Raw genomic sequence first — 10,957 nt, forward strand, 5'->3', positions numbered from 1 at the left:
TTTTTTTTATCCCATAAAGCAGTCTAAGGGTTTGGGCTGAGAGGTGAAAGTGCTGGTGAGCCTTTTGAGCAGATACTAAGGATATAAGAGAGAATCAGCTATGTTGTTACCTTCAAATATGGGACCTAGACCATCTGTGTGTGATCTAACATGAAAAATATATACAGCATGTGAATGAGCCAATGGGGCTTGTTGGGCTTCAAGCAATAAAGCACAGAAGTGGTATGTTGTGTCTCTATATATGCAGAAGGCAACCTTTGAATGGCTTGAGTGGCATATTGGCTGTCAGTAATAATATTCACAGACTGAGGGAAGCTTAGAGTAGCTTGGATTGTAGCAAAAACATCATTCTTTTGTACGGAGGTGTAAGGGGTATTTAGGACCCATTGTTTTGTTTGAGGGCACCAAATGGATGCCTTGCCATTCTTGGTAGTGTCAGTAAACACCTGGGAGCCCTCTACAGGTGTTTTTGATATGGGGGAAGGGCATTTCCATGGCAAATGTCAGTTCAAGTTAGCAAGGGGGTAGGACTTTACCAGCTGTAGAAAAGTCTGTAATAATACTTTGGCCAAAGGAAGACTATCTTGTGGTAAGATTTTTGTCTCTTCAGGTTTCAGGGGACAACATAAAAGGGGTTTCTTTCCCATCAGCCAGATCACTCTCTGGCAATACTCTAGGATAAACAGGAGCAGCATCTCCATTATCTGTGTGATAACTTTACGCAACTTCTGGGGGTAAAGCATTCTATGGTTTGGTACCTTGACAGAGTACTGCAAACATGGGTTTATCTGTCATAGTGGTGAGCTCCAGATGCCCCTCTGTTATTGCAACCAGGATTGAATCTGGGTCATGGCCTCTTTTGTGGCAACTGTCCGTTGTCGGGGGTGGTCAGCACTGTCCGTTGGGGTCCTCTGCTGGTGCAGGCCTGCTGACACCAGCCGGAGTCTGAGCACTTACCCACAGGTATCATCACCTCCACGACCCTCAGACGTTTCTGGGTGCGATGGAGAAGACAGAGGCCACTATGCAGTTATAAAGCTTTATTACTTGATTACATAGCTTGGTCTCTCCCCCTTTCCCCCCACCCCCACCATCCCGTACTATACCCCTCTCATCTGCCCTTGTCCATGTGCCCCAGCAACAAGTATCTGAATGGCTTGTGCATCCAGGGGCCCAATCCCTGAGACTGTGGGGGCAATCTCGATCTGGTGCGTGCTCAATGCCTGTCCCAGGGTGTCTACAGAGTGTACCCAGACCTTCAGTCAGCCAGGCAGGACTTACACCTGAGGGCCTCAACATCCGTTCCCAAGAATGTGCTGACTGAGATCCAACCAGCCATAGAGCACAAGGGTTTGGTCGCACAAGACTTGTTTTTGCACATGGGGCATTGTGTGCAAGGTACATAGTGAAGGGCCACAGGATTAATGCAGGTTCTTATTATTATGTCCCCTATCAGGTCTCCTCTTAATATCTCATACAAGGGTTGCATGAGGAACAGAGGGATGGGGACTACAGTCTAGCCCCCTGCAACATACCTACCAATTTCTGGAAATCATTTAGGGTAGTTAAGCCCTCCAGCTGTAACGTAGGGGGTTGGAGTGACATCTGCATGTGAGTCATTAGCCCTCTAGGATATTGGAATGGCAGACATTTGGGCCTCTGTGCCGGCAGGGTGCAGGCCTGCTGCGTGCAAAGCAGTGACCAGAGCGGTATCTAGCTGAGAAAGATGGTCTGAGGCCAGGAGGAGGTTGTCTATGTAGTGGATTCTCCTGCATTCTGGAAATTCTGAGCAGCATGGTGAAATTATCTTGTCAGCATACCACTGACAAAGGGTGGGGCTATTCTGCATGCCCTGGGGAAGCATCTTCCACTGATAACATTTTGCAGGGGCCTCACAATTAGTGAAGGTGAAGCAGTGACAATCATCAGGTGAAGAGGAATAGAATAGAAACGGTCCTGGAGTATCCATGACTACCACATGCATATTTTCTGGTATGATAGTCGGGTTAGGAAGTCCTGGCTGCAGAGCTCCCAAGGGGACCATGGCCGAATTAATGGTCCACAAATCAATTAGCATCCAGAATTATTTCTTTTTCTTAGTAACAAACAGGGGAATTAAAGGCACTAAAGGATTCCTCTATATGCCCTGCCTTCAGCTGATCTTGGACAATTTCCTGAAGGGCAGCCAATTTCTCACAGCTAAGGGGCCACTGGTCCACCCAGATAGGATGATCAGGAATCCATTGAAGGGGTGTTATTGAGGCTGCCAGCGTAGTGGCCCTCACCCATTTGGGTGATTGGCTAGGAGAGTAGCTCCCATTGCCTTTAAAAAGATCCCTGCCCCACAAAGTGGTTCAGAGACCTGGGACTATTAAGGGGGTAAAACTCTAGATCTCCCACCCACTTCCCATTTTAGGGGTCAGGCAGATACAGAGGCATATTTAGTACCTCCTACCCCAGTCACTGTGACTCTCTCCTTAGTGGTCTCCCAGTGGGGAGGCCAATCTAATTCTAGGATCAAGGATGTATCTGCTCCTGTATCTAGCTTGCCCAAAATGGGGCATCACTCAACCCATATTATACACATGGGTTTTTCATAGGAAATTATTTGGCATAAATTTACTTCTGGTTCATCAATATTTAGTGGGAGTGCTTTGCTGTTTGTTGGCATGAGCCAATTTAAAATTGGGTGGGCATGGGGGTTAGTAACTATTATCTGCCAGCCACTGGGGAGAAGAACTATAGCATGTACTATGCAGGGAGAGTAATCGGGGACCCCAAACACTAGCCTAGGGAAATCTTTGGGTTCAATTTCTAAAGGTGTTGTGGTCCATGGTTCTATGTGGATGCCCGTGGCTGTACTTATTGGCCACCATCCTGCATCCCAAGCTATTGGTATTCTCAGAGGAAGTTTGTTTGCAGAGACTGGTGGACGGGGAAGGCCTGTGATCTTTGGTGGGAAAGAGATGGTTGTTGAAGGGCTCCCCTTCCCATTGCCCTGGTTCCTGTTTCAGCATTGCTTTGCAAAGTGGCCTAGTTTTCTGATCTGTATCCCTATACAGGCCCCATCATTGAATTTCATAACAGTACAGATGGGTTTGGCTCAGGTGATTACGATAGTAAAGAACTGTGTTTCTGGCATGAAAACACAGATTTCAACCGCATCTTTCTACCTACAGTGTATTCCATCATCTTTTTGACAGGCATTGTGGGCAATGGATTGGTTATCATTGTCGTGGGTTACCAGAAGAAGTTGAGAAGCATGACTGACAAGTACAGGCTGCACCTATCGGTAGCTGATCTTCTGTTTGTTATCACTCTACCTTTTTGGGCTGTGGATGCTGCTGCAAGCTGGTACTTTGGAAATTTCCTGTGCAAGGCGGTACATGTCATATATACAGTCAGCCTCTATGGCAGTGTCTTGATTCTGGCTTTTATTAGTTTAGATTGATACCTGGCAATCGTTCATGCAACCAACAGTCAGAGACCAAGAAAATTGTTGGCAGAAAAGATATATTTAGGTGTGTGGCTGCCTGCTGTCCTGCTGACAGTCCTTTCATCACAGAGGCAGTGGCTTTTTTTCATTGTTGCCTGAATCCTATTCTCTATGCCTTCCTTGGTGCCAAATTGAAAACTTCTGCACAGAATGCACTGGCATCAGTTAGCAGAAACTCAAGCCTTAAGATACTTTCAAAGGGCAAGAGGGGAGGACATTCTTCTGTTTCTACTGAGTCAGAATCCTCAAGTTTCCACTCCAGCTAACACCCTCTTTCAAGACATAAAGAATTTTTTTATAATAAAAGAACTTTTTTTTTAAGTTACACTTTTTTTAGATACAAAAGAGTGACCATAATGTACAGCTTATTATTTCCTGTTGGAATTTATTGGGTTTTTGTTTTTATTTTTTACTTTAGGGATGTTTTTGTTATGTGTAATTGATTTATTTATATACATTTGTTAATGTTCCATGTTGATGAGTGTCTAGGCAGGACCTGTGGCCAATGCTTGGTTTGAAAATGTTAATATTTGTCTGACTGTATAGCTGTAGAAAATGTGAACTTAAATACTTTTAGTATGTGGTGAGTGACTTAAAGCTAGAAAAAACTCTGCTCTGCTGTTTGTACATAAATAATCTGTCCATTCCGGTTTCAACTTCCCCCCCCCCCCCTCCTTATTCCTTTGAAATTGTATGGTTTACACTAGTGTGGTTCTGATGTAGACATTGGCACTTACAACCAAAACTTTTGAGTCAAGTGTTAGATGGTTGTTTTTTCAGTATTGGATTAGTCCAAAACCCTGCAGCATACAGTCTGTGTTAAGCTGTTAATAAAAGGAAAAGGAAAACTAAAAAAAAAAAAAAAAAAAAAAAAAAAAGATCCACTGTTTTGACTTTAGTGAGATAATGTCTAGCCTTATCCTGATGTAGTGATTGGTCATCTTGTCAAAGCATGTTTCCATATTTTACTGTGGTCTAGCCAGCCCAAATGAATTTTGACCAATAATGCTAGTGTTCATTTCTCTAAACTCTACCAAAAAACCCTTTGTATGCTTTACCACCACCCTCTTTTTTTTTTAGAGAATGTACCTCCCCAAATTTATTTCATTATATTTATTTTATGAATTATTTTACTGTATTAAACATTTGTTAAATGCTAAATACCATTATTTTTATTCATCAAAATAGAAAAAGCTTTTTATTTTTAAACTAATTTTGCTTTAAAAATACAAATAAAGGAAACCCAAAATGCCACATTTAAGACATTGGAGTATGCTTGGGCATAGGTAAATGGGATGCTTCCTAATCTGTATTCACTGTTGGGATTTGTTTTGGCATCCAGTTTTCATCAGGCACCCTCAAGTTGACTCTTTATAGATACTAAAAAAGGAAAATAAATTTCTTATATGAACAATTTTCTCTACCTCTTAGTTTGTGGATTCATCTTTTATTTTATTCCATTCTTCCTTGTGACCACAAATTCTTTGCATTACTTATTAATTTTTAAAAACTGAACTATGCCATATAGTTCTTGTCTAAATACTAGCCATCTGATGAGGTAAAAGTCTCTTCTTGAGAATTGTAGCTGATGTAGGTTTTGATTGCCACGAGAAACGCATTCTCATAAGTACAGAAAACATTAATTTCTTGTCTGACATGTCCCTTTCAACCCTAGTCAATCCCAGTTTATATTAGCTTTGTTTCCATCTCCTTGTCCTGTAGTTAAGCTAAAATGTCCTGGTTGCAGCACTCTTATCTCCAACAGATTGGATGTTCTCTCTGCCAGGCAGGTCCAGGTACTATTGTGGTTTTTTTCTCCAAAGCTCGGCCACACACTGATATTTGCCAGCCTCGGTGTCACTGGCCCGACTGATGCTCAGACGCACGTTGTTGCTGGATTCTGCTTTCTCAATGGCAGTACACGTTCGGAAGCTAGAGGACCTTTCCCCCCACTGAACCCCACCATCCAGGGTGAAAGTCACCAGGTTGTGGAACTCAATGGTGCCCACAGGCTGGAACCTCCAGGTCACCGACACTGGGACCCAAGAGGGGTAATGGGGCTTGATGATGCATTGTAAGTCAAATGATTCACTGTAGGTTATGCCAGGAGTGCAAGAGATAGCCGTGACAGCAAAGCCAGTCTCCAGAGCAGTAATGGAGACAGGTGTGCTAGATCTCTGCTCCCTAATAATCTGCCATTTGCCATCCACTGCCTGTACCCACTCGGTCACGTGGCATTCATACTGGCCTTCATCTTCCTTTCTGCTGTTGAAGATGCCCAAAGTGAACGAGTTGGGCTGCACCTGTTCCATCTGGATGCCTCCAAAGCTGCTACGCTCCCAATAGGAAGAGCCAGGCTGTACCGTGCCATCTCTGTCCAGCCGCATGATGTTACTTCGCCGATTCCGTCTGTCCAACAGCTGCCAGATGACCGAGAAGCGTCCCTGGGTTCTGTCTGCTGTTTGTACACTACAAGAAAAGCGAAGATTCTCTCCTTCCAGGATGGTGCTGGCATTGCTGGTTACTTCTACCGAGATGCTGCTCTTGAGAGGAAGGACAGTGATGGGTATGTTCTTGGGGCCATTGCTTTCCTTGTTGATGAACTCGCCAGTGACCGTTTTCTCTCTTGCAGCAAAAGCAGCAAGCAGTTTTCCACATTTAAAACATCCCTTCCCCTTAGGGTTGGGACACTGCTTTTGAAAATGGCCCTGTTTATTACATGAGAAGCATCCTCCCTGTCTTTGTTGTATTCCTTTGGCTGCTCCTTGTGCTATGGCTGTGGCCATAGCCTCACTTTTCCATGGCCCCATAGAATATATTTGAGCATCTCTCCAAAATCTCTTGTAGGGACCCCTCTGGTCCCAGAGAGGCTATTGCCACAGCACAAGAAACATTTCCTGTCTTCCTCCCTTTCCTAGGACTCGATTACACATTTGGCAGACCCAAGCAATAAAATCTTGTATGCTCTCAGCCTTGCCTTGTTTCAGCCCAGTGAGGCATGTGTGCACTGGGCCAGAGGCCTCTAGTAGCTCCCTTGCTTTTAAAGCACATTGGGAGATTATTACAAAGGCCCCTGGGTCATAGATTATTTGTGTGTCAGTACTTGAATATTCCCCTACACTGTTATCATTCTATATGCAAGTTGGTCATCTTGTTGAGCATTACGTTTGACTCATGCCATGGCCTCCTGTAATGGGCTGAGGTTTGAGTTGATGCACTGAGGTCCCAAGTACGTGAGGCTAAATAGTAATTGGGCTATACTCTATTAATATACATGATTGGATAAAGAATGGCCCCCGCCCACTCTCCGTGCAAGTCCTGATGTGTTGTATAGGAAATGACGATTTTGGTGGGTGGAGGCAGAGAGAGACAGGAAGAGAAGCTGGGAGAGATTGGCCTGGGTTCTATACTCCTAGCTGCTGGTCGTGTGGCTGCTGGTCTAGCTAGCTTCTTGACTCAGCTATACACATTGCTATTGTCCATTCTCTTCCACCTCTGATCCTTCTTCACTGAGAATAAAGACTGATGATTTTCCCCTAACCTGACTCTGGCTGATTTTAAAATACGCGGTCTTCACAGCCTCCTTTTTTTTTTTAATTTTAATTTTTTTTTGTTTAATAACTTTTTATTGACAGAACCCATGCCAGGGTAATTTTTTACAACATTATCCCTTGCATTCTAACAGTTTGCATTCATTTTCCAGTGTTCTTTCTTTGGGTGTAGCTGCTTCTGTCCATTCTTGATCAATTGAAACTGAGTTAGATCTCTTTGTCAAAGAAATTGTGGCCTCCTTTTTAAACAGGAATTCTCATTTCACACTCTGGGGGACAAACACACAGCGGGGAGGGAGTGCCAATCATTAGGAATGAAAGTGGTCTTTTTTTTCTCAGATGGTCTAGCACTTGTAATACAAAAGGAGAGTTCGGGCCATAGGAGGAGCAGGCCAATTTCAATTCTTTTAGCATTTTAAAGGGCACTGGCACATACTGACCTTGGCCTGACAAAGGGCCAGTGTCTATGGAAATGCATTTGAGTTCAGATTCCCACCCCTCTAGCTCTTCCCATGACTTCTGTTCCTGCATCTGCGACAGTATTTTTTGTAATGCGGAGGCCCCTTGCCCCTTGGTGGCGGAGGGGCTGACTCCGAGTCTCAATCCTGGCTGGGGTTCCCCTCCATTACTTGGTGGCAGAGAACAGGCAGAGAGCTGGTCGGTAAGCTGTTTCACAGTCTCTTCCAAGGCTCAAGCTCAACCACCTTCGTTATCGTTTTGAACCTCGGAGGGTACCAGTGGTGGAAGGGGAGCTGAGAGTCATGAGAAATAGGAGTGGGAAGAGTATAAGAGAGGCAGGATTGGATATAAGATAGTACAAGGGGCCAGGAACAGACCTGGGGGTTGCTTTTTTACTGGCATTGGGTCCTTTGCCTGATTGTCTTTATCCTGTTTGTCTGAATCCCTGGTCTGGGAGACTACTGTACATTTAAGGGGTGCTTTCTCTGGACCTAATAATGTCACTTTTACAACCCTATAGAAGACGAAATCCTGGTCTGCTAGCAGCCCTAGAGAGTCATCTGATGCCCTCTGTCTCTACTTCTCTGGTCCAGCCCAGTAAATTTTAGCCACAGGGAGATGGTAAGGATGTTCTGTACAAATCTTCCATATTGTTTTAATTCTGATCTCAATCCCCGCTTCTTTGCTAATTTGTATACTTCTCTTGTATATACTTCCCCTGTGTCAGGTGTGATGACTGGGAGGCTAGTAATGCCCCCCATCCCGAGGGCTATTTCACACCCCTGGCTTCCAAGCCACTCTGCTCCATTAAGAAACAGCTATCCTGCCCTTCCCTGGATTAGCAGGGGAGTGAGCCTCAAACCACCAGTGCTCCCTATCCCTTTTCTAGAATCTCTGTTCAGGCTCCACTTCTCGGGTTTGTTTCTTCCTGAGTTGGGCAGAACCTTTCCTTAACTGGTGGCCACCATGACCCCTCGGACGTCTCCGGATTACTTCGGCAGGATAGTCAGTCACCACACCCAAGGAAAGTTTCAATCTCTTTATTAGTATCACATCTCTTTCTCCCTTCTTCCTTCCCTGTTCCCCACTTATATCCCCTTTCCTCTATTGCCCCTTCACATGCCCTGACAACAGTACTACCATTGGAGGGGAGTGCTTTCCCATGTTTGGCACATACTCAGTGCATGACTGCTCCGTGTTGCTGGGACCACCTTATCATTTGTTACATTTGGTAGCTGACTGTACCAGAAACTTGTCTTGCTTAACAGAAACTTGGGAATGCAATCAGTAGAATACATGACCAGGGCACCTCTTGTACCCTCTCGGTATGTACTGTTTTCCAGGCAACGATCAAAGGCAAGGTTGGGGTTTTACAAAAGACAGGGAGACAATCCATCATACCCTTATATGTTTATAGTAAACAGAACATAGTTAAAGCATAACTATTCTGGGGGCTCAACACGGGCCTTTCCAGACTTACATCAGTATAAAGTACTTCCTCGTGTTTGGTGTGCAAGGTTGGAAGATAAAAGGAGGGATTTGGGATAGTAAAGGCAAGCACTTGTCAGAACCCACCATAATAAAAAGCACCTTGATTTCATCTCTTCTGGCCTGTGACTCTCTCTGGGGAACATGCTGGCCATGTCCAGATATGCATCGAAGCACGAGAGGAGGTAAGACCCAGCTGCCCCCAGGTATAGCACCTGGCAAGTGGCCCCTGAACAGGGACCTGAAGGTGTATTGAGCAAGAAAGGACTGGGACCCTGTAGGGAGTGCAGGAAGACAAGGAGAGTTTGTTGCTGAAGTTGTCAGGTGAGAAGATGGGAAACTCAATACCCATGATCAAGCCAGAGGAAAATGAGATATGGGTTAGACAATTATATAAGGCTATTGAATATAGGGAGTTACATTGTCATTAAGGGATCTATGGGCATTCATTCCAAAAATTCAGACCCTTTCTCCACGGCTCTCTTGACACAGGGCTGGATAAGGCAAAATGGAAAATTGTAGGAGAACAAATGACTAGTTATGAGAGACACCCCTGGGTTGTTGGAGGATAAGGACTTTATAATATTCAGTCTTGTAAGACTTGTATTTGAGGGGGCGAGTTGCCCACAACACAGCTTTACATGGAACATCAAACTGAAAGTAAAACGAGCTTCTGTGAAATAGCCTCAGAAGAACATGAAAACAATCCTCCCTCCCCCGCCCTCCACTGCCCAGGGCAACCTTGTATAAACAATCATACTCAGACTTGAGAGAATTAGAAGCCTCTGCATCCAAAGAAAAGACCAAACTCGGTGCCAAATGGAATAAAAGAAAGAAAGGTCTGTCCTACCCCACCCCCTAACATAATGGTGAAAGTAGAATCTGCTAACTTCAAGGAAAAATCAGGATTAGAGAAAGCCATAGAACAGGCCCGTGAAAGTGGGGAAGATATTGAGGATTGGGGAATTTGAAACCCTGGATCCATAAGCCCCTGGTGGGGTATGGAGAGAGTATATCCCTATCCCATAGAAACATATTAAAGACCTAAAGGCTGTTGTAGCTCAATACAGTCCCACCACTCCTTTGGTACTAACTCAAATTGAGCAATTGTCCCTGATGTTTATTCTCTACCCTAATGATTGGAAGACTATCACTCGCACCTGTTTGACCCCTGGATAGGGCTGTTGTATAGCGAGCTGAATTTGCAGAGCAGGCTAAACAGGAGCCAATGAGACACGGGCATGGGGGTCCCCAAGTATACTCAGCACTGACAGGGCAATATGAAACCACTGATTCCCAGTTGTAGTATTTGCCTGCAGAATATGGACTGCTAATAGATTGTGCTAGAAGGACATGGACTAAATTAATAGGAGAACAGGGTGATAGGAAATGTATCGCACAGGTAAAGCAAAATCCAAAAGAAACTTTCTCAGATTTTGTTGTCCATATGCAGGAAGCTATGGCCAGATGTATGGGACCAGTAGAAGGCACAGAAAGGTACTCAAGATGATGGGAAAATGCCAATCATGATTGTAAGAAGGCGATGATTGGCCTTCCTGCAAATGTGGAACTAGAGGATAGGTTAAACAGATGTGAAAAGTTGGGTCTGATGCTTATCAAGCTGAGCTGCTTGCGGGGACAATTTGTGCTAATAAAAATGAGGATGAGAGAAGTTATGAGTCACACTCATAACAGCAAAAGCCTATGAAAAGGGATTGTAAATAAACAATAACGACCTGCAGTCACTTGTTCCAAATGTGGCAAGAACAGGGAAGCAGGGTGAGGGGTCCCTCACAGGCCCCATATCTACACAAAATGGGACAAAAGCCTCAGCCTTATCCAGCTCAGACACTGGAAGGAGAATACAAGCAATTATGGGATCCAAAAACCCCACAGAACCCCTATACATCCCAGGCAAATATCAAGTGCCTTCTTATGCTGCAGTAGAAGTCCCTATTAACTC

General features: G+C 44.5%; 1 pseudogene; it reads left to right on the plus strand.

Moving 5' to 3' along the window:
• The first annotated feature begins 849 nt into the window (after window positions 1-849).
• LOC100918513 lies at window positions 850-4,524 on the plus strand (annotated as a pseudogene).
• The last annotated feature ends 6,433 nt before the right edge of the window (window positions 4,525-10,957 follow it).

Source organism: Sarcophilus harrisii, chromosome 2 (genome assembly GCF_902635505.1).
Source record: "Sarcophilus harrisii chromosome 2, mSarHar1.11, whole genome shotgun sequence".
Lineage (NCBI taxonomy): Eukaryota > Metazoa > Chordata > Mammalia > Dasyuromorphia > Dasyuridae > Sarcophilus > Sarcophilus harrisii.